Raw genomic sequence first — 24,318 nt, forward strand, 5'->3', positions numbered from 1 at the left:
TCTCTGACTTCCATATGCAAAGGCATGTACAATCCCGCTCGCAGACACACACACACACACACACACACACACACACACACACACACACGCATGCACAAGCACTTTTTAAGTTTTAAATAAAGCTTCTTTAACCACTCCATGTTCACTAAGAGTATACAGGAGCTAATTACCTTCATCAATCTCAAAAGAAAAGTTAGGCCACCTTTTCCTTACTGTCTTGCACAATACGGCAAGGAGGCTAATGGACACCAAGCATCGTATACCCCCGTGAGGGAGGGGAGCGATGCAGTGAAGGGTGGCATCGCCAACAGATTTTGGAAACCCCTGCTGGCACCCAGCACCACCTACAACAAAGATGAGGGCCACCACCTCAGCTACAAAGGGCTACAAGCTAGTGAGATGGAGAGGCCATGACATTCTGAAGGTGAGACCAACTCAGGTGCCTGACCTGGGAAGGGAAGAATGGTAATAAATTCGGTTCTAAAGCCAACCTGGGGGCAGGAGAGGTGTTTCACCGTTTAGAGCACCATTTCCGGCACCCACACGGTGACACAATCCCCTGTAACTCCATCTATGGGAGATGGGATGCCACGTTCTGACCTCCATCAGAACCTGCACACTCATGTACATACCATAGAAGAACACAGTTAAAAATAATGAGAATTAAAATCTTTAAAACCAGCTCCCTCCCCCACCCCCTGAAGCCAGTTCAGAAAAATGCAACAGACACAAGAAACACTAGTTAGGCTCCATTATGTCCCTCCTAGTTCAAATACCTCTTACAGAAACCCACGTACTTTTCTGCACAGACTCCGGGACACGACACGAGTCTCCCTCTCTTCGTGTTATCTTTAAAAGACCCTATCACACCCAAACTGGGACTGAGTGCTGGACGGCAAACATGTTTCAGATAACGGTATCTACAGAGGAAACTTCAAAGTGCCTGCATTTAAGAACACTTTACACCTGTGCTCACACTGAAGAGGAAATATCACCTTAAGACAGCGTTTTCCGGCTGTGGTGTGCAACTCTAGGCTAGTGTTGCCCAGCCACTGTGAGACCCTGACAGGAATTCACAACATGGTGGGGAGGTATGTTCCCATAGAAGACCATGCAAACACACGGCTATGGTCTCTGCAAAGCTAACACTTATTACTGATGCCATCCCTCGATCACACACAACACAAGATTATTCTCCTTTTTTTCCCATATGGAAATAATTTGCTTGCCAAGAACTCTTAAGAGAAAAAAAATCACAACCCAAAAAACCTCAGGGTGATTCTTTGAGACGGTAGAAGAGAAAAAGATATCTGTTTTGATTTTACAGTAGGCTTACCTACATCATCAATGCCTCAGCTTTGATGATCTGTTTATAAAGTTTAAGCAGACACCCGCGCGATCTACTTTTTAATCTGTTCTTGTACTGAGCCTATATTTAACACGCAAATAAGGGGTTGGGGATTTAGCTCAGTGGTAGAGCGCTTGCCTAGGAAGCGCAAGGCCTTGGGTTCGATCCCCAGCTCTGAAAAAAAAGAACCAAAAAAAAAAAAAAAAAAAAAACCCAAAAACCGCAAATAATACTCACACACACAAAGGCACATTGCATGGCAACCAAAATCCCTCACATACCCTGAAAGCCAGAAAGTACTCTGTGCAACTCAAGCTCAAAAAGCGTTATCTGCCCTCTGTTATGACATGGGGTCCCACCTCAGTGATGTCTCACGTGTGTGTGGCTGCTGCTGTGTTAATGTGTGATGTGTGATGATATTGGGACAGTCTTGGTACAGTTCTGAGGAACTTGCAAATGACTTCCTGTGAATGCATATTGGAATTTGCAATGCAGAGATTAATCCTATAAATTTCAAAACTTGTAAGTAATTTATAAAACATTTTATCCATGTTTTCCTCCTCTTCCTCTCCCTCCTCCCCCTCCTCTTTTTCCTCTTCCTCCTCTCCTTCCTCCTCCTTTACTTCTTTTCTTCCTTTTCCCTCCCTCCCTCCTGCCTGCCCCCTCTTTCTCTTTCTCTCTGATTTTTTGAGACAGGTTTCTCTGTGTAGCCCTGGCTGTCCAGGCTCATTCTGTAGGCCTCAAACACAGAGATCTGACCCCAGGGTTTTTGGATTAAAGGTGTGCACCACCACCTCCTGACTTTCTTTTCTTTTTTAGTGAAAGGAGATCGCTGTTATTGATTTTTTTTAAAGTATGTGCAGCATTTCCAAATTGATTTGCTCACCATCATGGGGCGGGGAGAGTGGTGTACCACGGAGTCCTCTACTCTCTCCCTATCACCTTTCCCTTATCCGGCAACCTCATCCCCCTGTATTTACTATAGCTATCTTTCTGCAAAAGCCAAGACTATTCAGTGGTCCTCTTGGCCAGAGAGCAGAGTCCAAACTTTGCCATTGAATATAAGGTTCTTTATGGTATCGGCAGAGCCCTCCTTTGGTGACCCCTCTCCCACCCGTATCCTACGTGTGCACTGAGGCTCTCGCTGCGAGCCTGTAACTGTTCCCATTGCTTTGTGTCTCTATCTACAACACAGGTTTGCCTTTGCTTCAACATCACTTTTATTCATTCTTGGAGGCAATTCAGGTCAATGTGACCTCTTTTGAGATGTCTTCTCCAAATGCCCGGGAGACTGAGCTGTTCCACCATCTACCTGCAAGCACTTGCACAGACATCAAGGTTTTACCTAAGTTACACTTCTCCAATAGGCCAGAGACCCAACTGGCAGGAGCACAACTATCAATTCCTCTAAGTTCAACACCTAGTACAGGTATATATGGGTACGTGGATATAACAACAATGACAACAAAATAGCCTGTTATAAAACCCACACAAGATGTTGCAAGAAAAACTGTTTTAAGATGATCTATATTAAAACAAAAAAAACCTGTAAAGCACAGCTTATTTTATAGATTGTTACAAAAGCACTGGGTGAGTCACATATTTTAAAGAAATGCTTTGGACACTGGTAATTTCTGACTAGGAATCATATGCCATTAATCTCCTTCTCAGTTCATCTCTCAGACAACGTCCACTTAACACCTGGTGGCATTATCATCCTTCCAAGAAGCCCATTTTCAGAGCCAAGCTGAGTGACTACCAGATGCTTTGCCCTGTCTTAACAGAGGGAGACCATTTGCCCTGAATGCTGAATCAGAGCTAAGAGGCAAGAACAGCCCCTTCATGATCTCCCTGGCTCTGCCCTGCTCCTTGTCTTAGCTATGGTCCTGGTCACACCTACACTTCCACAGTCAAGGCTGCTGCCCCCTTGGGATGTCGCCAGCACCCTCTCCATCAGTCAGAAATGGCACTCTGAAGCCAACATCACCTTGTAGGTATATTTCGACATTATTGAAAGAAAATCTTTCAATTCTCTGGCCCCACCTAATCAATACTCATTTTTTTTTCTTTTTGGCAAGTAGTTCCCTTGGCAACGGCCGCTTTATAGGACGGGGAACAGCATGCCTCTAAGACAAATGCTTTTATGGTTTTCTATTACGGAACATTATACTTTAAAACAATTTAACAGAGAAATCAACAGGGATTGGAGGCAAAATTTAATGGAATTTGATTAGCCCACAAAGCTAATGAAATCTGAGACAATCAGAATCCAGTGCAGATTGAATCTTCCTTATCCTAATCCTTGAAACCTAAAATGTCTCATATTTCACAGGTTTATTTTTAAAACAAAATAAAATGTCTGGATAGACTTTGTGCTATGTCAGTGCTCAGAAAACCTTGCAGTTCAGAGAGCTCAGGCAGCAGGATCGGGGTGGTCTTTCTACAGAGCCGCACAGTGTTTGGTGAGTTCTTTTTGCAGGTACCGTACAACGAAGCGTCTGATTTTTGCCAGCTTCATTTTAGGCTGGTTAGAACAAAACCAGAGTCAGAATCAGGGGTGCTGCCCCTTATCTACACAACTACTGGGAATTCTACCCGTGATAAACTGTAGTCTACTAGACAAAAGGGTCAATAGGTATGCATTATATATTACAGGAGAGGTATATATGATACAGTGTAAAATATATTGCAAATTTTAAAGCTTCTATCTACGAAATAACAAACGGGGATGTTAATCATTTCTCCTGAATGTAAGAGAAATCCAATGTGCGGACAAGTTCAAACTGCTGCGTTTCCATGTGTGTCCAATTACACCAGCCTATCCCACTGCCAACAAGACATCTCCACTCATGGTTCTTCCTCCAGACAGATACATTTCAGTGTGCAACAGAATTGCTTCTCGGGCAATCTCATTTCATCCCTCAGAACTAGTGAGACAAGGAGCTGACCTAATTCAATTAATAACCTTACATTCAGTTACAGAGCTAAGGGTCTCCTTAGAGGGAGGGTTTTGGGCTTTTTGTTATGCTTTAATCTTGTTTAACTGTTGCATTATTTACTCAGCACCACAATACAAGGAGGAGAAAAGGAAGACTCACTAGAAGCCAGTGCTTAGCCTCGGTTTAAACCAAGATGCCAATTGTTTCTCTTGGCATTGTTTCTTTTGCTCTACTGTTGTCAAATGGATACACGGCGGGAGGGTGGGGGGGGGAAGAGAAATGCAAATTTAGTATTACTATTGAGAGAGCTGTGATCTTACAAGTCCACAGCCCATGGCTTAAGAACTGCTGTTCTGAAACATGGTCTTGCCTAGCTAGTGTACAGCCATCACAGCAAGGACACCCAAGACTACTTAACAGCACTGAACAAGGTCTATCTCTAAAGATAATCACTGAACCAGAAAAATGCTCCCTGTGGAAGTCTGAAAGAAAAGTGTTCCCTATAGGCTCTTATATTAGAATACTTGGTTCCTGGTTGCTTGGCACTGTTTAGGAAGGTTATGGAGAGGCGTGGCCTTAATGGAGGAAGTGTGTGGCTGGCTTCAGGCTTTGAGAGTTTAAAAGCTTGCCCCCTTTCCAATTCTTTCTACTTCATGTTTGCAACTGAATGCATGATCTCCAAGCTAGCTTTGAACTCTCCCCTGGGAAACCATAAGCCCAAAGAAACTCTTCTGTAAAATGCTTAGTTTCCGGTATTATATCACAGTAACAGAGAAGCAACTAACACGTATTTTAATATTAATTACCTAATACTAATTCTTCAATGCATTTATGCTAATATGTGATTTGTAAGTAACAAATGTCCACGTTAAAAAACAAAAGTCGTTTATATGAGATCTCTTCTAGGATATTAAAGTTACAGAAAAAACCAGAAGCAGTTACTTAGGATCTCTTTTTGTTTTCAAACAATCACACTAAAAGTATCAAGAATAGATGAGGATGCTGTGCAGGTAATCTTGTTTTTATCCCTTCACTTAGTACAAAAAAAAAAAAGATGGGATTCCCCTACAGCTAAAATTTCTGCTACATTAAGCCACCTAGATAGATTGCCAGCAAAAGTAAAAAAAGCTGAAGAAACTTTGCCATATATTAAAAAAAAATACATACAGAAACAGAGCAAGAAATGACTCTTCTAAGTTTTGTTTAATTCTGACAAAACTGGTCTCCATCATAAATGACCAGGTGCCAGAGCCATGGTAGATTACACCTGTGTTGATACCTTTACCCCCCAGCTCATACAGCTTACATTTATTGGCCATGTATACATGGCTTTATAGGTTTTAAGTGACCTCTCCTAACCCTGTTTACTTGACAGCTCTTGTAGTTTTAGGACAGCAAGCAATTTTGCAGAATGTAAGTGGCTTCTTTATTTTATTTGAACATCCTGGACTGCCTTTCGGTTCCATAGTCTCTCATGATATTCTGGAGGTTGCCTGAACTGGCCTTCCTCCACATTTGATGTGCAAGATTTTAAATACAGAGCTTTTCCATCCTGAGAGCAGAGAGGAAGCACTGGGCAGAGAGATGTGGTGAGCCTCAGAGAAGGTATCTGGGAGGCCCTTCAAGATCAAGTCTAAAAGGAAATAGAACCCTCCTCTGGACCTGACTGATGTGGGATTCAACTTCTCTGCTCATCAAACTACTCTTCCTTCCGGAAATAATAGAACATGTCAGCTCTGACAACAGTTGCTGGATAGAGGGCCGAGTTACTCTGAAATCACATTCCTGAAGGCAGAAGACACCTGCACTCTCCGAGCTTCTCTTTCTCTGCCTTGCCCCTGTCCAGGTTAATGGAGTTCAGCCCAAGCTAAGAGATAGCTGCACTCCATTATGTAGCAGTCCACTTGCCAGAAATATGCTAGAGCAGACACTGGAAAGCAAGAAACCAACTCACAATACACAATCAGAAGCTCACTGTAATGGAATTCTGTTGGCAGAGGAGAGGCTTTGGGGAATATAGATCAAATTAATTCTTCAGCTGTTCACATATCCCTGTGGCTACGGTGAGATGCAAATAGCTAATGCTGGTATCTCCTTCCACACCAGCCTAGAAACTCCTGTAAGGTCCAAATGCTGCTCTGTGCAGCCCCAGCCCCCAGCTGGCTGTTATCAGGTATTCCGTTCTGCTCCAGGAGGAACCCTAATGCAGTGAGCGTTTGCTCTCTCTGCTCCAGGCTTAAAGCCTATGTATGCTCCAGAAGCCTGTGCTTCCCTCTCCCTTTCTTGGGCTGCAATCAGGGCAAAGCAGGAAGGTCCTGTTTATAGTTATGAGCAGAAAGGACTCCTGCTAGTGAAATTTTCCTTTTCAGATCTTGGCACGAAATGGAACTGTGTATAGTGTGTGTCTAAACACCGGAGTGGACAAAACCAAAGTCTCTAGAACAATGGCAATACTAAAATATCCACGTGAATGTCCGCTCACGCGGGAAAGGGACATAAACCTCTAAACGTGTAACGAGCAAGAACACTGACTCCTACTGGATCTCGGTGACGAACGGTGGGAATGAGCAATGCGGTTAACCTCACCACTCGTTGTATGTTGATTGGTAAGTGTGAGGTTCTACCTCTGCACTTCTCGACAGATGCTTCTGCAGTGCCGCTCACAGGAGAGCCAGGAGAGGGCCACACATGTACACGGACATGTCCTTTCTTTGTTTCAATCACATCCGCTCCACGAAGATACTGGTATCTATTATGTGTGCCAATCCGAGCCAGGCGCCCATGCCTTGCGAGGTCAGGCGAAGGATTTCTATAGGATCATCACTCGCATCAAAGTCATAGCAAGTTATGTGGAGATAGTACAGGAAATATAGGGGAAATAATGTCCTTTCTGACGGCAGAATGCTGGTGAAGAATAGTAAGGAGGCTAAGGAGAACTTGGATTCTAGAAGCAAGGACTTAACTAAACAACAAAAGAAGAGAGGGCAGAAAAGCCTGGTGCTAACCAACAAACTACAAACCACTTTACAACTCTGTCTACACTAGGAACTACCTTAAACTGCATACAGACAAAGAGAAGTTAAGATGAAGTGAGTAAAAGGAAGCCCTGGCCAGGTGACCGCGACCTCAGTTCTGACGCTGGTTCTCGAAGGACTCTTGGGCACGTAGCTCTCTAGGCGCCAAGATTTTAATGACAGAAAGGGGAGTGGAATGGATAATTCATGAGGCCCCTTTAGACTTTACTCTCAAGTTTCTTTAAAGGTTTGCCAACACCCATGAAATGGCGCAATACTAAAATTTTATTGAGGATAGTGCCACGGAACTATATAGCTCTGAAAGTCATCATTTAAACGTGAAGTGGTTTCCTACTAAGAGACTAGCTGAGCTTTGAATGCTCGGTTTCCAAGTACGCACTGAGTGAGGGGAACTAGTGATGTAACCATCACTGTGCTCGAACGCCCAATGAAACATCTAACTCCGTGGCTGTCCATCAGCAAATGCTCTGCTGCCTGAAAGTCCTGAGTCTTGGTTATGGGGGGGGACTCTCTTAGGGAGGGATCTGGTACTTTGTTTCATCTCTTCATCAAGGTTCCCTAAAAGCCTTCCTCAGCTGTCTCTCACATGTCCCAGTGTTTGATCTTCCTAAAGAGGTACTTTTGTATAAATAACACCCATTGAGAGGCATTAAGAGAACAGCCCCAAGCTTCTTAAGAACTCACTAGTTACAAACAATGATCTATAAAAAAAAAAGTCTAACATCTGGCCATTCAAGTCCTTGGCATGGAGCACAAAGCCATTTAGACTAAGCCCAGTGCACAACATCAGCTTCCTGTCTTCCCTTGCACCAGTGACAGACACTGAGTGGAGTGGTGTCCATTCCTGTTACCCGTGCTGCTGCGGGACTTCGCAGCTTTGCACAGCTCTGCTTACTCTTCACAGAAAGCTCCTAGGAACTCTCCAAGCCCATCCTTAGTGATGAGCTTCCTGCACCAAGGCTGCATCTCCTAAAGCTTTCCAAACAGCATCACCATGGAGCCTATGGGAGCCGTGCTCATCCAACTACCACGGTGGGTTTTGTGACACTGCTCCTTCCTTACTGAGCTATCTGAGGACCCAGCAAATAGCGACTTTGTAAGATTCATCACTCTCCGAAAGGGATCGGGACAGAAGACAGAAGGACTTGAATGAGAGCTAAGCAATGTGAATATTTGAGGATCCGATTATTTCTAGAAAGTAAATCTGGCGCAAGATGAAGAAAGCCACCTATGGCCAAGAAGCAATTTTGGATTTCAGGTTTTTTACTTTGAAAATATTGATATAGATTCCAGTCTTTTCATCTCAACACTGTATGAATCAATGCTTCTATGTATCAATATTAATGACATTTTGAACAAGTGAATAGATACACTATGCCTCTACCATTTTAGAGAACAAATAACAAGTAATAAACTCTTAGTTTTCTTTCTGCCACTTCTGCATATCATGGCATTAGATAATATGACACAAGTTAATGCTTTTTGCCAGAAAGGCACTTGGGCGCATGAATAATGCACAGAACTATTTTATAAATATTAATGTATGCCGCGGCCTCGCAGCTGTTAGTCAAATAACCAAGAGCAAACCAGAAGACAAGGCATGAGAGATGCACTCATCCAAGAGTGTGAACACCTACAGTAAAAAAATGTGAGTGCCTACAGTGAGGAGTGTGAGCGCCTACAATGAGAGGTGTGAAGACCTGTGATGGAAAGTGTGAAGACCTGTGTGAAAAGTGTGAAGACCTACAGTAAAAAATGTGAGCGCCCAGAGTGAGAAGTGTGAGCGCCTACAGTGAAGAGTGTGAACACCTACAGTAAAAAAATGTGAGCACCTACAGTGAGGAGTGTGAGTGCCTACAATGAGAGGTGTGAAGACCTGTGATGGAAAGTGTGAAGTGACCTGTGGTGAAAAGTGTGAAGACCTGTGTGGAAAGTGTGAAGACCTACAGTAAAAAATGTAAGCGCCCAGAGTGAGAAGTGTGAGCGCCTACAGTGAAAAGTGTGAACACCTATGGTGAAAAGTGTGAAGACCTGTGGTGAAAAGTGTGAAGTGACCTGTGGTGAAAAGTGTGAAGCGACCTGTTGTGAAAAGTATGAAAGACCTGTGGTGAAAAGTGTGAAGACCTGTGGTGAAGAGTGTGAAGACCTGTGGTGAAGAGTGTGAAGACCTACAGTGAAGTATGTAACCGGATCCTTAAGCAAGAACATCAGCAGCAACAACAACAACAAAAAATAGGATACTCTGAAAATAAGCCCTTCGGAGAATTTAAGGTTTTCATTCCAGAAGCTGAACAGTCAGCACATTAGGGAAGCACATTTCAACCCCTGGTAACAGTCAGTACTACCTGAGTAACTGCTGTGCTGCTGCCTCACCTAGGTGCCTCACCAGGACAAACTCAATTGGCTGAGGTGAGAACCCAGCCGCCTAGGTCTGAATTCCACACAGACTGTATTGCACAGGAAAGGTGAAGACAAAAGAATACCGGAAAGCACCAGCTGAGCAAAATTTCAAGTTCACTGGATGCTGAAGACTCGAGGTCTTGACAACAACGCGGCGGGGCAGGAATGCCACTGACTTTCACTTTGGTGAAGCCTGTCTACAGGGAGCATGACCTTGAGGCCCACTGCCGAGGGTCCATTAACATTGGGAACAAGCAGACACACCTTGTAGCCAAGACAAACAACTCCTGGGCATTCCTCTGCAACCACCAGAAGGATGGAAAAATCTAAGCATAGGAGCGTGATCTCAACTCTTCTACCCTCTAAGAAACAAGGGTTTCTTTGTGAGAGCAAACAATGCTTTCATCTAGAGCGAGGCTCCTGAAGGGCAGATAATGACTTTTTAAAAGGTGTAATGATCTATAAGTAGCATTAAGGAATCCTTTCGGGATAATAACTTTGTGGATTCAGTGAGCATCTGTTGTGTAAGAAATGTCTTCACAAATCAACCTAAGGCTGCTGTGAACTTCACCTTACTAGCATCTGCATTCCTCGGGATCCACCAAGTGGAAGGTAGTTATCAAAGACTGATATCCCGACAAATTATATTTCTGGTTGATTCTTACCTCCAACACTAAGACTGTTCTTCAAAGAAGTATCTTTCCTAAATATCTTACTTAAAAATCTAAACCTTTGGGGCTGGAGAAGACAGCTCAGTAGTAGGACACCTGGCAGCACGCATAGGTCCGTGAACGCATCTCTCAACATCACAGTGTGTGTGTGTGTGTGTGTGTGTGTGTGTGTGTGTGTGTGTACAGTAAGGTATGTCTACATCTGATCTCACACATGTCAACCTACTACTGCAAGAATCTTGCTATTTGGTCCCAACATGAAGCAATTTGCAAGAAACAGCCAATGATAACAATATTTTTATGCACAACATTATAATTTCCTAATGTTAACTTGCTTCAGCATAAGATATATTTTTTAAAGACTTATATATTTTATATATGTCTGTCTTCAGACACAGCAGACGAGTGCATCAGATCCCATTACAGATGGTTGTGAGCCGCCATGTGGTTGCTGGGAATTGAACTCAGGACCTCTGGAAGAGCAGTCAGTGCTCTTAACCTCTGAGCCATCTCTCCAGTCCCCATGATATTTGTTTTTTTTTTAACGTTCCTGAGAACAATGTTTATGAGAACAGTAGTGTTGTATTAAAAACAAGAGCTAGAGTTAACAGCCATGGCTGGTTAGGAAAACTTGACAATGTGAGATCTGTCTGACACGCTGACTTTAAGGAATCCTGTCCTTCAAATCTGCCCTGGATTCTTCAGCAAGATGCAAATGTAGACCATGGCTCGATGAAACGGATTCTTGAGCAGACACTTGTGCCCCAGGCAGTTGAAGCACCCTTTAGGGGGGTGCACATCCCACACCCTTCTTCCTCAGGTCTGAGGAGACTTTGTGCAGGACTTCCCTTAACTATTTAAAACTGTGAGTCAGCCAGCACCACCGCAGTCCCTGTCCACCTCCCTGCTTTTTTTTAGCTTGCTGTTTCTTTCTTTACTTCAGAGCTTTGGGTTGGTAGGGACTCTTGCCTGTCCTCACTTATGTATCTTACATGACTGTAATAGAATTCAGCACAAGTAGGTCCTCCAGTAGTATTTACTGAATGAGTCAATCCCCTGGGTACAGGTCTATTTTCATTTCTAGGTGTTTCTGTGGGTACCACTTCCTCTTCTTAGGGAGACTTTCTCTTCCCCTTCACTGCTACAACTATTCAATCGAGCTTAATCCACCTCAAAGTTTCTACAACACCTTTCTCCACACACCCCCACGTAGCGTCTCCCTCCACAGCCTTCCCTTACTCTAAAGCATTCCAGCAGCTGCTTTGCGGCCAGCTGGACTCAAGCTTCTTCACTTCTACCCTGGTTTCATGTGCGGCTGATGACTACGCCACACAGCCAGGCTGTATAATCAACCTGCTGAAGGAAATAAGAGAACGGCATGTCCGGCTAGGAGACACAGGTACCATAGCTGCTACCTCGAAAAGAAGGCACCGCCTTTAAAAATCTTCCTATGAAGTCAGGTGTGGTGGTGCATGTCTTCAAGCCCAGCACTCAGGAGACAGAGGCAGACAGATCTCCAAGTTCGAGGCCAGCCTGGTCTACAGAGAGAGTTCCAGGATAGCCAGGGCTACACAGAGAAACCCTGTTTCGAAAAACCAAAAAAATAAAAAAAAATACGGCTTCCTGTGTGTCTCCAGTGTTCTATTCATTACGACCACATTCATATTTAATATCATGAGATGCAAAATAAATAAACAAACCTTACAGTAATTAGGCCTTCTGGGGACAGGATGGTAATTTCCAGGTATTTTAAACCATAGCAGTGTCAAAGAATGAGGTTCATACATTTCTGTATTTCTAATTAGAACCCATGCATGCATAAGCACGCACTCACAGAGAATAACTAGTCTGCTTCGAATGAAACATAAACAAAAACTGTGAATTACCCAATTCTTCTCCCACATGCTCCCGCAGAACGTATTCCCATCTGCAGTTAGGTAGGTGGATGCTCCAAAGTCGTAATTCGGCAACGGTGTTCTATTTATAGTCGGTCTTCAGAGTGTGAAGAAAACCACAAGGGAATTATTCAAATCGCAAGGCTCACAACTTGTGGAACTACATACGCTCTAACTCCCACCCGAAGGTTGAAATTTTTTGCGAACTACAGTAAGAATATTCAAGAATGAATGCATTTTCGATACAAGCTAAACCGGCAGACTTTCCAAAGTCTATTAAGAGTCAAACACGCACCCTGGTTAAGTAGCTCTGAGATCACTAGTTTTCACCAAAACTAGAAGACACAGCAGCGGGCATCTGTGCAGTATACACAGACACTTTAATATTCTTTAAAACATTCTTTAGTACTTGTGTTGAACGTCCAAACTTGTGGCAAACTGCTATGCTCCCGGGCAGACTAGAGACTCGCACCTCGCAGCACTGTGAGGGTCTGTCATTCTCGTATCTGCCTCCTTTCTGGTACCAGCCAGGTTGAGGAAAGCCTGCGATATGGGCCTTGCTTACATATCCAGGGAGTAAACTCTGAACCTAATAACCAAGACATTTCTAGTCAGGAACATTGTGGACCACTTGACCCAGAGCCATGTGAGAGAGGAACGGGAGACTGCACCCTTGCCTCACACAGACACAGAATAACCGTAGGCATCGGTTACCATTCGGAACATCTTGCAGGCTTAGGAAGAGTTAATTTCCTAAGCACAGGGGCCTCCTGCTGCAGAGGAAACCCAATTCCTTCAAGTCCAGGGGCAAGAGGATGTTTCTCCTCAAGAGAAACAGGTGTTTCACAAACAGGTGATGCTATAATTTCTACGCCTTTCACAAAAGCAGGGGATTTAATTTTAAGCATCTCTAACGAAAATGCTGGCTTGCCTTGCCCGGCAAATCGTACCGCAGTTTGGAAACAGCATAATTAGCTCACGACTAGAGAAGGGTTTACATGAATTCTTCACCGAAGAATTCAACTGGGAGGAAACGAAGATGTAAGCTGTACGTCCTGCAAAGGGGCAAGAAACTGGGGCAAGCAACATCAACCTTTGGCTTGTCCTGAAAACCTTTCCCCAGAGAGGTGACTGGCCCCAGTGAGGTCCATCGATAAGAGAAAGGAGAAAAGGGTAAGCCACAATTAGCTCAATGTTCTTCCGTTCCCATGACTAACCTAACACGCCATTTGTCAAATAGGGTATGCTCTGTTCTAAGGTTAAACATGAGACGCAGTTTCCTCTGGGGAGAAGTGGGGAGGTCTTTCCTTCCTTCTGATACATTTGATTTCTGAAGTGAGAAATCAAAGTGGACGTTCCCGGTTTCCATCCATCTTTTTCATCATCTACAACTTCCTGCGCATCCTTCTCTTTACCCCAAATCCCTTCCTCAATACCCCACCTTCTGTGGCAGCTTCCCTGCCTGAAGCCAGCTTTGCAGAGGGTTCAACCTCCACTTAGCAGGAAGAAAAACACACCTGTTCTTACCTGTCAACCCTCTGGGTACACGCTCCTAGCTACTTTGGGGGGGTCAGTTAATACCACCCTGTGTTTCCTTTCCCTCCATCCCACCCCAAGGCCATGGGGCAAGCTACTCACCCCCCCCCAACTCCTTCCTGTTTCCCAGTCCAGGTCCAACCAGGACGCCTAACTGCCAGGGGTCAGAGTGCTACATTCCAGTGGCTTCACAGGCCACCAGGAGGGCTCCAGATTCCTTCGTGGGGGGTGGAGGCGGGGCAGGGAGACTGGAGTTAAAAGTTCACCAGGGGTCAATTCAACCCACTGGGACTATGTTCCGGATAGTACCGTAGGGGCAAGACAGGCATCAGGGGTCCCAAGAACTCCTATGGACAAGAACAGTTCTCAGCCTCTGCAGATGAGGTAGAACTATGAAGCCAGCACTAGGGACCTGGCAGAACTTTTCTTTTTAAATTGTAAGAGCATTGGATAACCGGTTCAGTCTCAGATCTAACTGTCCTGTGCAGGGCTAGCTGAGGGAGGCTTTTCTAAAGAATCATCTCCATATTCTGGTAAATGAATAGTTTCCCTGGGTCCAGATCCTCTGAGAGTCTGATGTGTTTCTGACTAGTGAAGAGCCCTCCCAGGTAACATCCAAACTCCCCAACCCACTGAGCACAACCACGAAGCTCCCAACACTGAACTTCTCTGCCACTCTGGCCCAGATCTCCCAGAATCTGATCCAGTTTTTCTCTGTATCACTCTCAGGCCTGAACTCAAGCCTACAAAGCCCTGGGCTCATCAGGACTACTGGATGCCTAAGGCTTCTGGAATTTGGCTCCAGGATACACAGTCTATCGTGACTGCCCTAGGTCAGACGGCCACAGAAGGATAGGAACTGACAACCTGAGCCTTGGCAGGACCAAGGACTTCTCCCATTGGTGCCCAACAAGGCCATCCTCTGCTACACGTGCAGCTGCAGCCATGGGTCTGTCCATGTGTATTCTCTGGATGGTGGTTTAGTCCCTGGGAGCTCTGGTTGGTTGGTATTGTTGTTCTCATGGGGTTGCGAGACCCTTCAGCTCTAAAGGAACCTATTTAAGGTAGCCTTCTAATGTTAGTCAAAGCCACAGTAACCATTCTGGACAAATTCTGTCTCAAGACTAAGTGGCGGAAATCCCTGAAGGGTCCAAATCTATAAGCTACGTTGCTAAATAAATGTTTCCTTCCCGATTTCTTTAAAGCCAACCATTGCTTTAAATAAATGCCTATGGGTGAAGCTGAAGACAGACTAAGCAAGTGTGTAAGAGTTAATATAATTCTACAAAAAGAAATACCATCTCACGCTAAGCAATTGTTTTTGTTTTAAAAAGAGGAAAAAATAATCCTGACCAATTAACCACCTATCACCCACTTATTTCTTATCAAGCAAGGGTTGCAATAAAGCTCTCCTACTTATTAAGGTCCAAACACATACAATCTGCTTTGTATGTGACGGATCATGGGTACTTAACTAGAATTTGGTTCACTCCCTTTCTCTCTCCCTCCCTCCCTCTCCTGTACACAGCACTACCTTCCAGGAGAAAATGGAAGGGTTCTGTTCACAAAAGAACTGCACAGAACTGCCATGAGCCGCTCTCCCGGTATTGTTGGCAGACTGCATTCCTGTCAGCGATGAAATTAAAGCACCTTGGCTTTTCACGTAAGCAGTGTGGAACTACAGCGGAAGCAATTAGACGGCCCATAAAGTGTGCCTGTGACAGCTCTTCCTTTTATGAAGATCTGACTTTAAATGGACTGCTTCAGTATGGGGTAGAGAAAGCGACCACGTGCCCTCCCATTCTTCCTACAAAATGAGGAACCCTTCAAACCAGGGTGAAATAATCAAGAATCACCCTGTAAGTCACTTATGTTAAAATAAATTTATTTTTTTGTATATAAGTTGAGTACCAGGGGAAGATTTAATGGCTTAAAAAAAAATCCTGGAATACACTGAGAAAGAGAGTGGGGAAAAACGTTATTAAAATGACAATGAGCAGTAGAAATGGTGTTTTTAAAAACAGAACAGGCTGCTTTGTTTGCAGGAGTAAACGGACACATTTGTTTAAAGCTCTACAAATCCCAACACCAAAAAGGACTGCTTCTGCACTCCTGCTCCGTAAAGCATCTGTTTAAATCTAAATACTTTTTGAAGGTGAAGAAACACTTAGGAAAACAAGACAGACACAGGACTTTCATGCATAGTCCTTACACACTGTCTAGCTAGGATTGCCTTTTAAAAAACGGTGACTGCCAGCTCAAGGAAGCAAAGTTCTTGTCTTCCAGCCCACTGTCTTTATCACATGTCTTTATCACATGAAACATTGTAGCAAAAAAAATTTTTTTAAGCTTGTTTTCTTTACTTTGGGGAAAACAGAAAACAGAAACCAAGAAGAACCAAGGACTCACCTCATCTTGGGGGAGGTTCAATGACTCTCCTCAGGAGTATGGTCTAGACAAATCACAGATAACTGATGGCATCCTACCCCACCCCACCATCTCACCTGGGCCATTTGGAGACCATTTATTCCTCTGGCATGAGCAAGAACTCTGAGAGGCACCCTTTGATTCAATACCCAAGGTGGCGCTTATCTATGAGGAAAATCAACAGCCACCCTTTCTGAGCATTTGTGCTATTGGATTGAAGAAGAGTACCTAGCAACTACTGACTCATCAATCAATAAGCAATTGCTACTTACATGCCCCCATACTAGGCACTGAGGGGCTACCTAGGGGCCTGGTAAGCAACTTCGTTACAAAGTATCTGTCTTCCCTACCGGGATGCCCACCTGAAAGGCAGCGGTGAGTAAGGACACAGTGAGCTCATAAAGAAAGAACAGAGCTTTCTTATTATATCCACTGCCTATTTTGGGAGCTTGGAATGTACCAATAACAGTGTTTACTGGAAATAAGTCCCCTGATTAAGCCCTTTCATCTTCCCTAAATTACCTTAGGAGCCAGTAAATATTAACAAAACTTCTGACAGACTGGGTATGGTAGATCTGATCAAATCACAGGCACGCTGATTAAAACAGGATTTGGAACTCCCAATCAGGGAGTAAATGTCCTCATGCCTACGCCGTCTTGCCCAACACCTTTATTTATAGTTAGTAAGAGGAAAGAAAACCACTTCCCTACAGTCTGAATACACCACCTAACGCTTGTGACCATTTTAACAAGCACTGGTATGTAAAAGCCACTGTTTCTGTGCTAAGGTACAAAGCTAAAATGGCAACCGCTATTTACTGTGTGTGCATTAAATACAATATACTACTCCAGTTACTTTCCACATTAATTGTTGTTCATAACCACCCCAGTGAGAAGACACCACCATTTCCGGATGGAAAGCACAGACAGACATCGAGCGGCTCGGCCAGGAGAACACGGTCTTGTAGCATACAAGTCACCGGGGCTGAGCGGTGAACTTACCTCAGAGCCCGAACTCCCACCCAGACGCAATTTTGCCTCTATTAATAAAATATGGTTTCTCTCTAAGGAATCTTGTCATCTAGATTTTTCCTGAGGAAGTAAGTAATTTTCTCCAGTTAGGCTTTCTTGAAACTATACCCCTAAAACTCCCTGGACAACAGAGACCGTGCTGATGGTACATTGTAGGTACTGTGTCCCGAGAGAACCCTGACACACTGTCTGAGGAACTTGCAGCAAGGGACACTAGACCAGTAGTGCTACAGGGTAGGGAAAGGAGCCCCCGAGAATGAGGACAGCTATGGTCACTGGCTAGCACAGACCCAAGTACATGTGCACAGGGCTGGGAAGTGAGGATCAACCAAGGACAGCATTTTCATGTGGGCAGAGGCAAGGGAAAGAATTCAGAGCCTGTGCAGGGCAAGTCAGTGACCAACTGACAGACACGCTAAAGCCAGCCAGGGTTAGTCACCTGCTGCCCTAGCCATGTGCCAGACATGATGAAGAACAGGTTACAGGGCTACAACTTCCCCACACCTCTCTGTCCATCAAAGGAGTGTGCCTGTGGAATATATGGAACTTCTTTCCCTCCCTCTGTCCAACATTTGATGCCTAATTTTTTGAACTCTCACCAGCAGGTTAAGAAGTTGAACATTGATATCTGAATGCAGAAAGAAAGGGCAGGAATGGCCACGGCTGGCACACTGGTGGAGACTTTGAAGACAGCCCCATAGACTTTAGGGTCACTGTTCGAAGAACCAACTCTCAAGGCGGTAAAGCGCAAGCAGCTGTAAACATGCACCGGTAAACAATTCCATCCACCATCGACATCTGGCCAGAACCTCAAACTATATTTATGCCTTCTCCAACAGTCGCTCATCCCGACAGCCAGAAATAAACCCAGGGCTCTCAAAACCCAACTCCGCCTCCCTGCTCATCTGAGTTGGCCGAAAGCCAGGGTTCTGTAAGCAAGGAAACGTAGCCCAGTGACAGACATCATAGTATCGTTCACCTACTGTTTAAACACTCACCCCCATATGCACCTTACACTGCTGCAGAAGCCTCGCTGTCTACCATACAATAAGGACCGAACCAACCGAGATTGTTATAAATAGATTCGAACATTTACCAGCTCGAGGGATGGAGCACTTGTCGTCTGGGTAGATAATAAAGTGCGGCTGATTAAAGATTAACCACAGTGCTGGAGCCGATCTATTGTGTCTCATCTGAAGATGGTTTTATAAACGGATTTCAATAACACAGGCCCCATCCTGACCTACACCTTAGGAAAGTCCCAGGTCGCCTCCTCCTCAAGCCTTTTCTGAGTTGTGGGCAATCTCCTCACATCTCTTCATCTGGGCAACACAACTTCAGCATACACACTCTGATGGTGGTGTTAAAGACGAAGTAAAAAGTTATGCTCCTTTACGTCAGTATTTTGGTCAAAAAAGTATCTCTTTAGTACTAGTTTGATACACACACACACACACACACACACACACACAGAGAGAGAGAGAGAGAGAGAGAGAGAGAGAGAGAGAGAGAGAGAGGAACAGAGAGAGAGACAGAGAGAGACAGATGGACAGACAGACAGACTAACTTAGTTGTATACTATGGTCTTAAAGAAGTCTAGATAGGTACCCTCTCTAAATAACAAGTAGCCAGGCAGTGTTTCTGGTTTATAGAATATCTCGATTGGCATACATCAGACACAGTTTACAGAAATATACAATATAGGCACAACCAGAGTGTTTTGTATTCCTCAAATCTAAAGGAACTTAAAAAGTAACAAAACATCTATATGAAAACTGATCTATATGATTCTGTAGACTATCTCTACAAATGGTTGAATCAGGATTCAAATATCGAAAAAAGATCGAAATACTGAAACACACGCCATAAACTGAGAAGGAAGCAAGCGTCAGAACTGTAGAAACAAGTAGAAAATCAGTAACCATAGAAAAAAATGTTTCCCTGATAGGATTTCAACAACCAATCCTGACCATGGACCTCCTTTCTGCCTGGGTAACGTCTAGGTTTCTGTGTAGTAGTCCACAGTAACCAGAATATATGCTATATGTAGAATACAAATGTTGAAAATCCAATGTGAAGTAGATATATTTAGTCCCTGTTTAGGACTGAGTTATTTACATGGATTATCCATACTACGGAAGCATGTGTAATTCTATTAATGCTGTCACACTACACCCTCCCCACCAAAAGGCAATGAACTCAACGTCTCTCTCAGTGGGTAGACGAGTTGCACAAAGCCTACGATCATTAGTTAGCTCTACGACTTGCCCTTAGAGTCACTGAGCCCAGTTGGTACAGAACAGACAGCCATCAAGAGCTAAATTATGCCCCGAGTAGAGACACAAAGGGCAGATCCTAAGTGCTAAGTGGCTAATCCTTAGCAGGGGAGATGAGACCACTGTAGTCATCCGTTTGCAGAGCCTCGGCACCCGGGAAAACTTTCTGACCGACCTCACTTGGAGTGACTTGCTCTTGCTTTCCCTATACAGCCCAGAAAGTAAAGTGGGCAAAGAAACGAAGTCTGCAGTCAGTGCTATGCAACCACTGGGCGTAAATTAAATAGAACAGTGAGACCATGTAACAAAACAGGAACGAGCACCCGTTAACCGGAAAGAAACGGGATACACAGTGCATAGTTTAAGAATAAAAACTCAATATATAAAAGGAGACGAGATGTTGGGGCACCAGTGGAAGACCCTCCAGTGCAGGGGAATGTTGGAGGGGGGCGGTGGATGGGAGGGGACACCCATATGGGGGAAGGGGTGGGGATGCAGGCTTATGGACAGGAAACCGGGAAAGGGAATACCATTTGAAATGTAAGTAAAGAAATATATCTAATAAAAAAATTTTTTTAAAAAATATAGAAACCTAAAGCTGGTTCGTGTTCTCTCTCTCTCTCTCTCTCTCTCTCTCTCTCTCTCTCTCTCTCTCTGTTTTCTTAAGAATTATTTATTTTACGTATATAAGTAGTACACTGTAGCTGTCTTCAGACACACCAGAAGAGGGCATCAGATCCCATTACAGATGGTTGTGAGCCACCATGTGGTTGCTGGGAATTGAACTCAGGACCTCTGGAAGAGCAGTCAGTGCTCTTAACCGCTGAGCCATCTCTCCAGCCTCTGTGTGTGTGTGTGTGTGTGTGTGTGTGTGTGTGTGTGTGTGTGGTGTGTTTTCTTAAGTATTTTGGATAGCGTTCCCATCATGCTACCTTTATAATAGTTTCTTTTAAAGCCATAGCAGCAGGCCCGATATTTGGCCCCAGTACACACAGCTAATGATGGGAAATAAGATGTTCAAACCTGGGAACTACGAAGAAGGACTTTAGATAGAAAGGGACCATTTATGAGCTTTAGGTTTCTTTTTGCATGAAAGACTCAACAGATGAAGCCTATCACCAAGAATCTTGGATCACACACGGTTTTAAGGAATTTATCAATGCTTTTGAATGGGCTACCGTCGTTGACACCCTGGTCAGGGCATTAGCAACCATAAACCTCATGAGAAGCCCAGTAACTTCAGAAGATACAAGACAGGTGCAGCTTCATGCATAGAAACAATGTACATGCATTAATCGCCACACACCGAGGATGACCAGAGACAGTAGGACAACCTTCAATAATCACCAAGTCTAGACAAGAAGAAGCCATTTGTCAGGGCAAGCACAGGACCCTGTGAGGAGCCTTCTTCCTGTGCACGTGCACACCGCACATAGGGATGCTTGTCTATGAACATGCACGCATAACGAAATCTACAACATATGCACCGTTGTCCACCGGAGTGACCCACTCCCCCCATAAAGAATGGCAGAGAATGCCCGTTCCCACAGGTGCAGACTCATGGACAATGCCAACTACCACTGTGCCAGGCCACTGATCACTCTGTAAGACTCTGTCCTAGGTCACTGGTATCCTCCTGTTGCTCTCCCTGGGCCCAATATCACCCTAGTTTGCCTTCGCTGTCCCAAGCACCACTCTTCTCTCTCTCGAGTGCTATCTCCGGGTTCAAATGTAGATGTGATAGGCTTGTCAAAAGCCAGCTCAAACAACCGTCCCCTCCTAATAGCTTGGAGGTGTTCTTTTCAGGACTCAGGGGGTCTAGCTCTGCATGTGGCTCAGCAGTACTTTCTGGTTAGACTTCAGAGTCACTTCTCCAGTTCTCTCCTCCCAGAAGTCTTTCTCGGTTACAAGGACTTGTTTGCTTTGGCTTGCAGTCTGGTGGGCACACCCTCTTCAAGTATGCTTCCCGGTCGGTCCTCAGCCTCCATTCATTGATTTTGCTGAAACACAAGGGTAAGTGTGTTTTGCAGCACCAGCAGCAGCACGCACGCTTGGTTCAGGGTCCCTGCCTTACTCTTGACTATGTAATCACAGGCTTAAGAACACACACCCCAGAGGGGCACCTTCTGCCATCAAATCAAAAGCTCCTCCTGCTACTAAAGGTCTTTTAAAAGAGAGTGACGCAAAGAGGGAGAAACTTGTCCCTGAAGCCTAGAGGCTGATTCTCATTTAAACCTCCAGCGCTTACTACAGAGTTGTCAGATAAGAGGATGGCCAAGTTACATTACTTAGAAGTATCCGTGTGTGTGTGTGTGTGTGTGTGTGTGTGTGTGTTCCAACTATGGACTGTGGCCGACCCAAGTAACTTAGCCAACTGTTCCAACGTGCCCTCTTTCCTGTTCCAAAAGCCTTTCATAACAACAACAGGTGATAGATAATAGGACCTGACATGGGTGACTGGGAAAGCCACTAACTATAGTATAAGCATTAGCAACAACTTGAGGTGGGTCTGTCTGGGATGAGCATCTCCAGTGTGAGAATGACAGAACACTGTAGCAGAGACAGCAAAAGCAATCAACACGCTCTAAGGAAATGGGTTCCCAAGGCACGTTTACTTCAGTGATTTATCTACACGGGAAGGGTATGAATCTAGCTCAGTGTTAGAGTGACTGGAACACAAGGCTCTCCCTGGGTTTGGCCCCAGCACTGGCTGGATCACACTCCCGCAGCCAGGGTAAGGTTATATGTGTCTGTGACTTGACCCCCTGTACTTTATCTTGTTCAAATCTTAGTCCTCAGCAGCTGAGAGGCTTAGTCTAATTTGTGCCCTTAAGTGTCTAATGTCACTCTGTCTTAATTTGTAAATCACTTTAAGACCTTTAGGAAAACAAACAAACAAAAAGTTCATGACTAGCATTGACGATCAACCAACTCCTGCCACTAAATACAACAAGTTCAGGCTCCTGCCACTAATCATCAGGAATCCCTCAGTCCCTAAAATTACAGGGTTTGGTGCAAATCCAAATGGGATTGAGCTTCCCCAAACTCCTTCTATGGAATTCCTGTGGATGTCCTGCTGAAGCCTGTGAGAGGCTGTGCTGTCACTATCCAGTCAGGCAGGACCACCCTCCTGCTGTTCATGCACTTCATAAAGACCCAACATCCGGGGCATCTCAGTTGATAGCAACTCCCTCCCAATTAGCTGAATGGCTCACATAAGGTACCATTTTGGATTTGCTAAGACTCCAGAACTCTTTTACTGACAGTGCTCCTGCGGCCATCTGACTTGTGTCCACAAAGTTGTTCATAATCATTTCTCAGTAGTTTATCAGCGACTGATGGCCACACTTGTTTAGTGTGCCAGATCTCTGGCCATCAGCAAGCACTTATAAGTATCCTTATAAGGATCGTTCTTGCACGTAGGTGAAGGGGCCTGTTCAAAATGTTCACAAAAGGGAACATTTTGGTGAAAAACTAGAAAAAAAAAGTCATAATGAATCAATTTTAAAAATGCTTTAAAAATACTTGCTAAAATAAATACAGCTGAATTCAACTCATTATGCAAATGCTCCCAAAACCATTAAGACCTGCTGAGGTGGACAGGCTAAAACCCACCTGTGTGTCCTTCTGCAATGACAGGATTTCTCTCTCACGGGGGCCCTGGGAGCAGGTAAGTTAAGTGTCTCTTGTTTCAGTTTCCACAATACAAATGGAACGGTAGAGACGGAAAAGTTCTGTCTAATATCTTGGATGACCTTGAGTCTAGATTTAGTCAACAAATACTCATTGAGTTCTTCCTGTGTGCCAAGCGCCAGAATAACACACAATCCTGGCACTCGAGTACATCACAACCAGGCAGGGAGGAAGGCAGAAATGTGAACTCTAACACACTATCAAAGGCCTAAAGAAGGGAAGGGAAAAGGGCTATTTATGGGCACCCAGGAGGAGGGGGTGGTATTACTTTTTCCTGGGCAGGGCAGGAAGGCTTCACAAAGAAAAGCTGAGGGCCCAAGAGATGAGAGCACATCTGAAAGGCCGGGCAGGCAGCTTTAGGGACTCTCTGAAAAGTGACACCACACCCAGTTTCCAGTTCCTGGCCCTGCTGCTAGATCTGGTGGCAAAGGATCGAGACAAATGTATTGAGCACATTTCCTAGTTTTGTGGTTTTTCCAAGGGTCTCTGCCCAGGGTTGAAAGCAGGTTGGAAAACCTGAAACTTCAGGAGCAGGACGCTCGGATCTTTTAACTCGGTGCCCTAACTTTCCCTTACCTGTGGGCTTTCCCTGAAACAGGCAAATTACCACGGCTGGTATGGGAAGTTAAACTGCTTATTACACCAAGATTAGAAGCAATCGTAATGAGTCTTCATATAAAATACACCCCTCCTAACAAAAAATGTTGCCTCTTCTTCTCTTATGGTGCACCACTCCTTTTTTTTTTAACTTCCTAATACCTTCTATTTTTCCATTCTCTCAAGAAACATTATCACCCAAGTATTTTTTACCCAAGGGCATGAGCTTACATATTCACAGACAATTTAAAAAATATAATCCACGGGTTATTTTCATTGCCAAATGCAGCTGCAATTATGTATTGCTCTTGGACGCGTTTTATGTTATTAAAACTTGTAAATACTTTATCTCCCTCAAGTTTTCCAGCCCTCTGTTGGCAGACTCTTTCCTTTTTCCTGTCTTTCTAAGGGTCTAATATAATTTTTTGAACAGAGAATCAATAAACTTGGCTGCTAAAGGCTCACCTTT

The 24,318-nt window shown here is 44.4% G+C and overlaps 1 protein-coding gene across 5 annotated transcripts in view; it reads right to left on the minus strand.

The window, feature by feature from the left end:
• Crim1 (cysteine rich transmembrane BMP regulator 1) overlaps positions 1-24,318 on the minus strand; it is a 174,439-nt gene that overhangs the window by 134,920 nt on the left and 15,201 nt on the right. The window lies entirely within an intron of this gene.

This window comes from Rattus norvegicus, chromosome 6 (genome assembly GCF_021556685.1).
Source record: "Rattus norvegicus strain SHRSP/BbbUtx chromosome 6, alternate assembly SHRSP_T2T, whole genome shotgun sequence".
Lineage (NCBI taxonomy): Eukaryota > Metazoa > Chordata > Mammalia > Rodentia > Muridae > Rattus > Rattus norvegicus.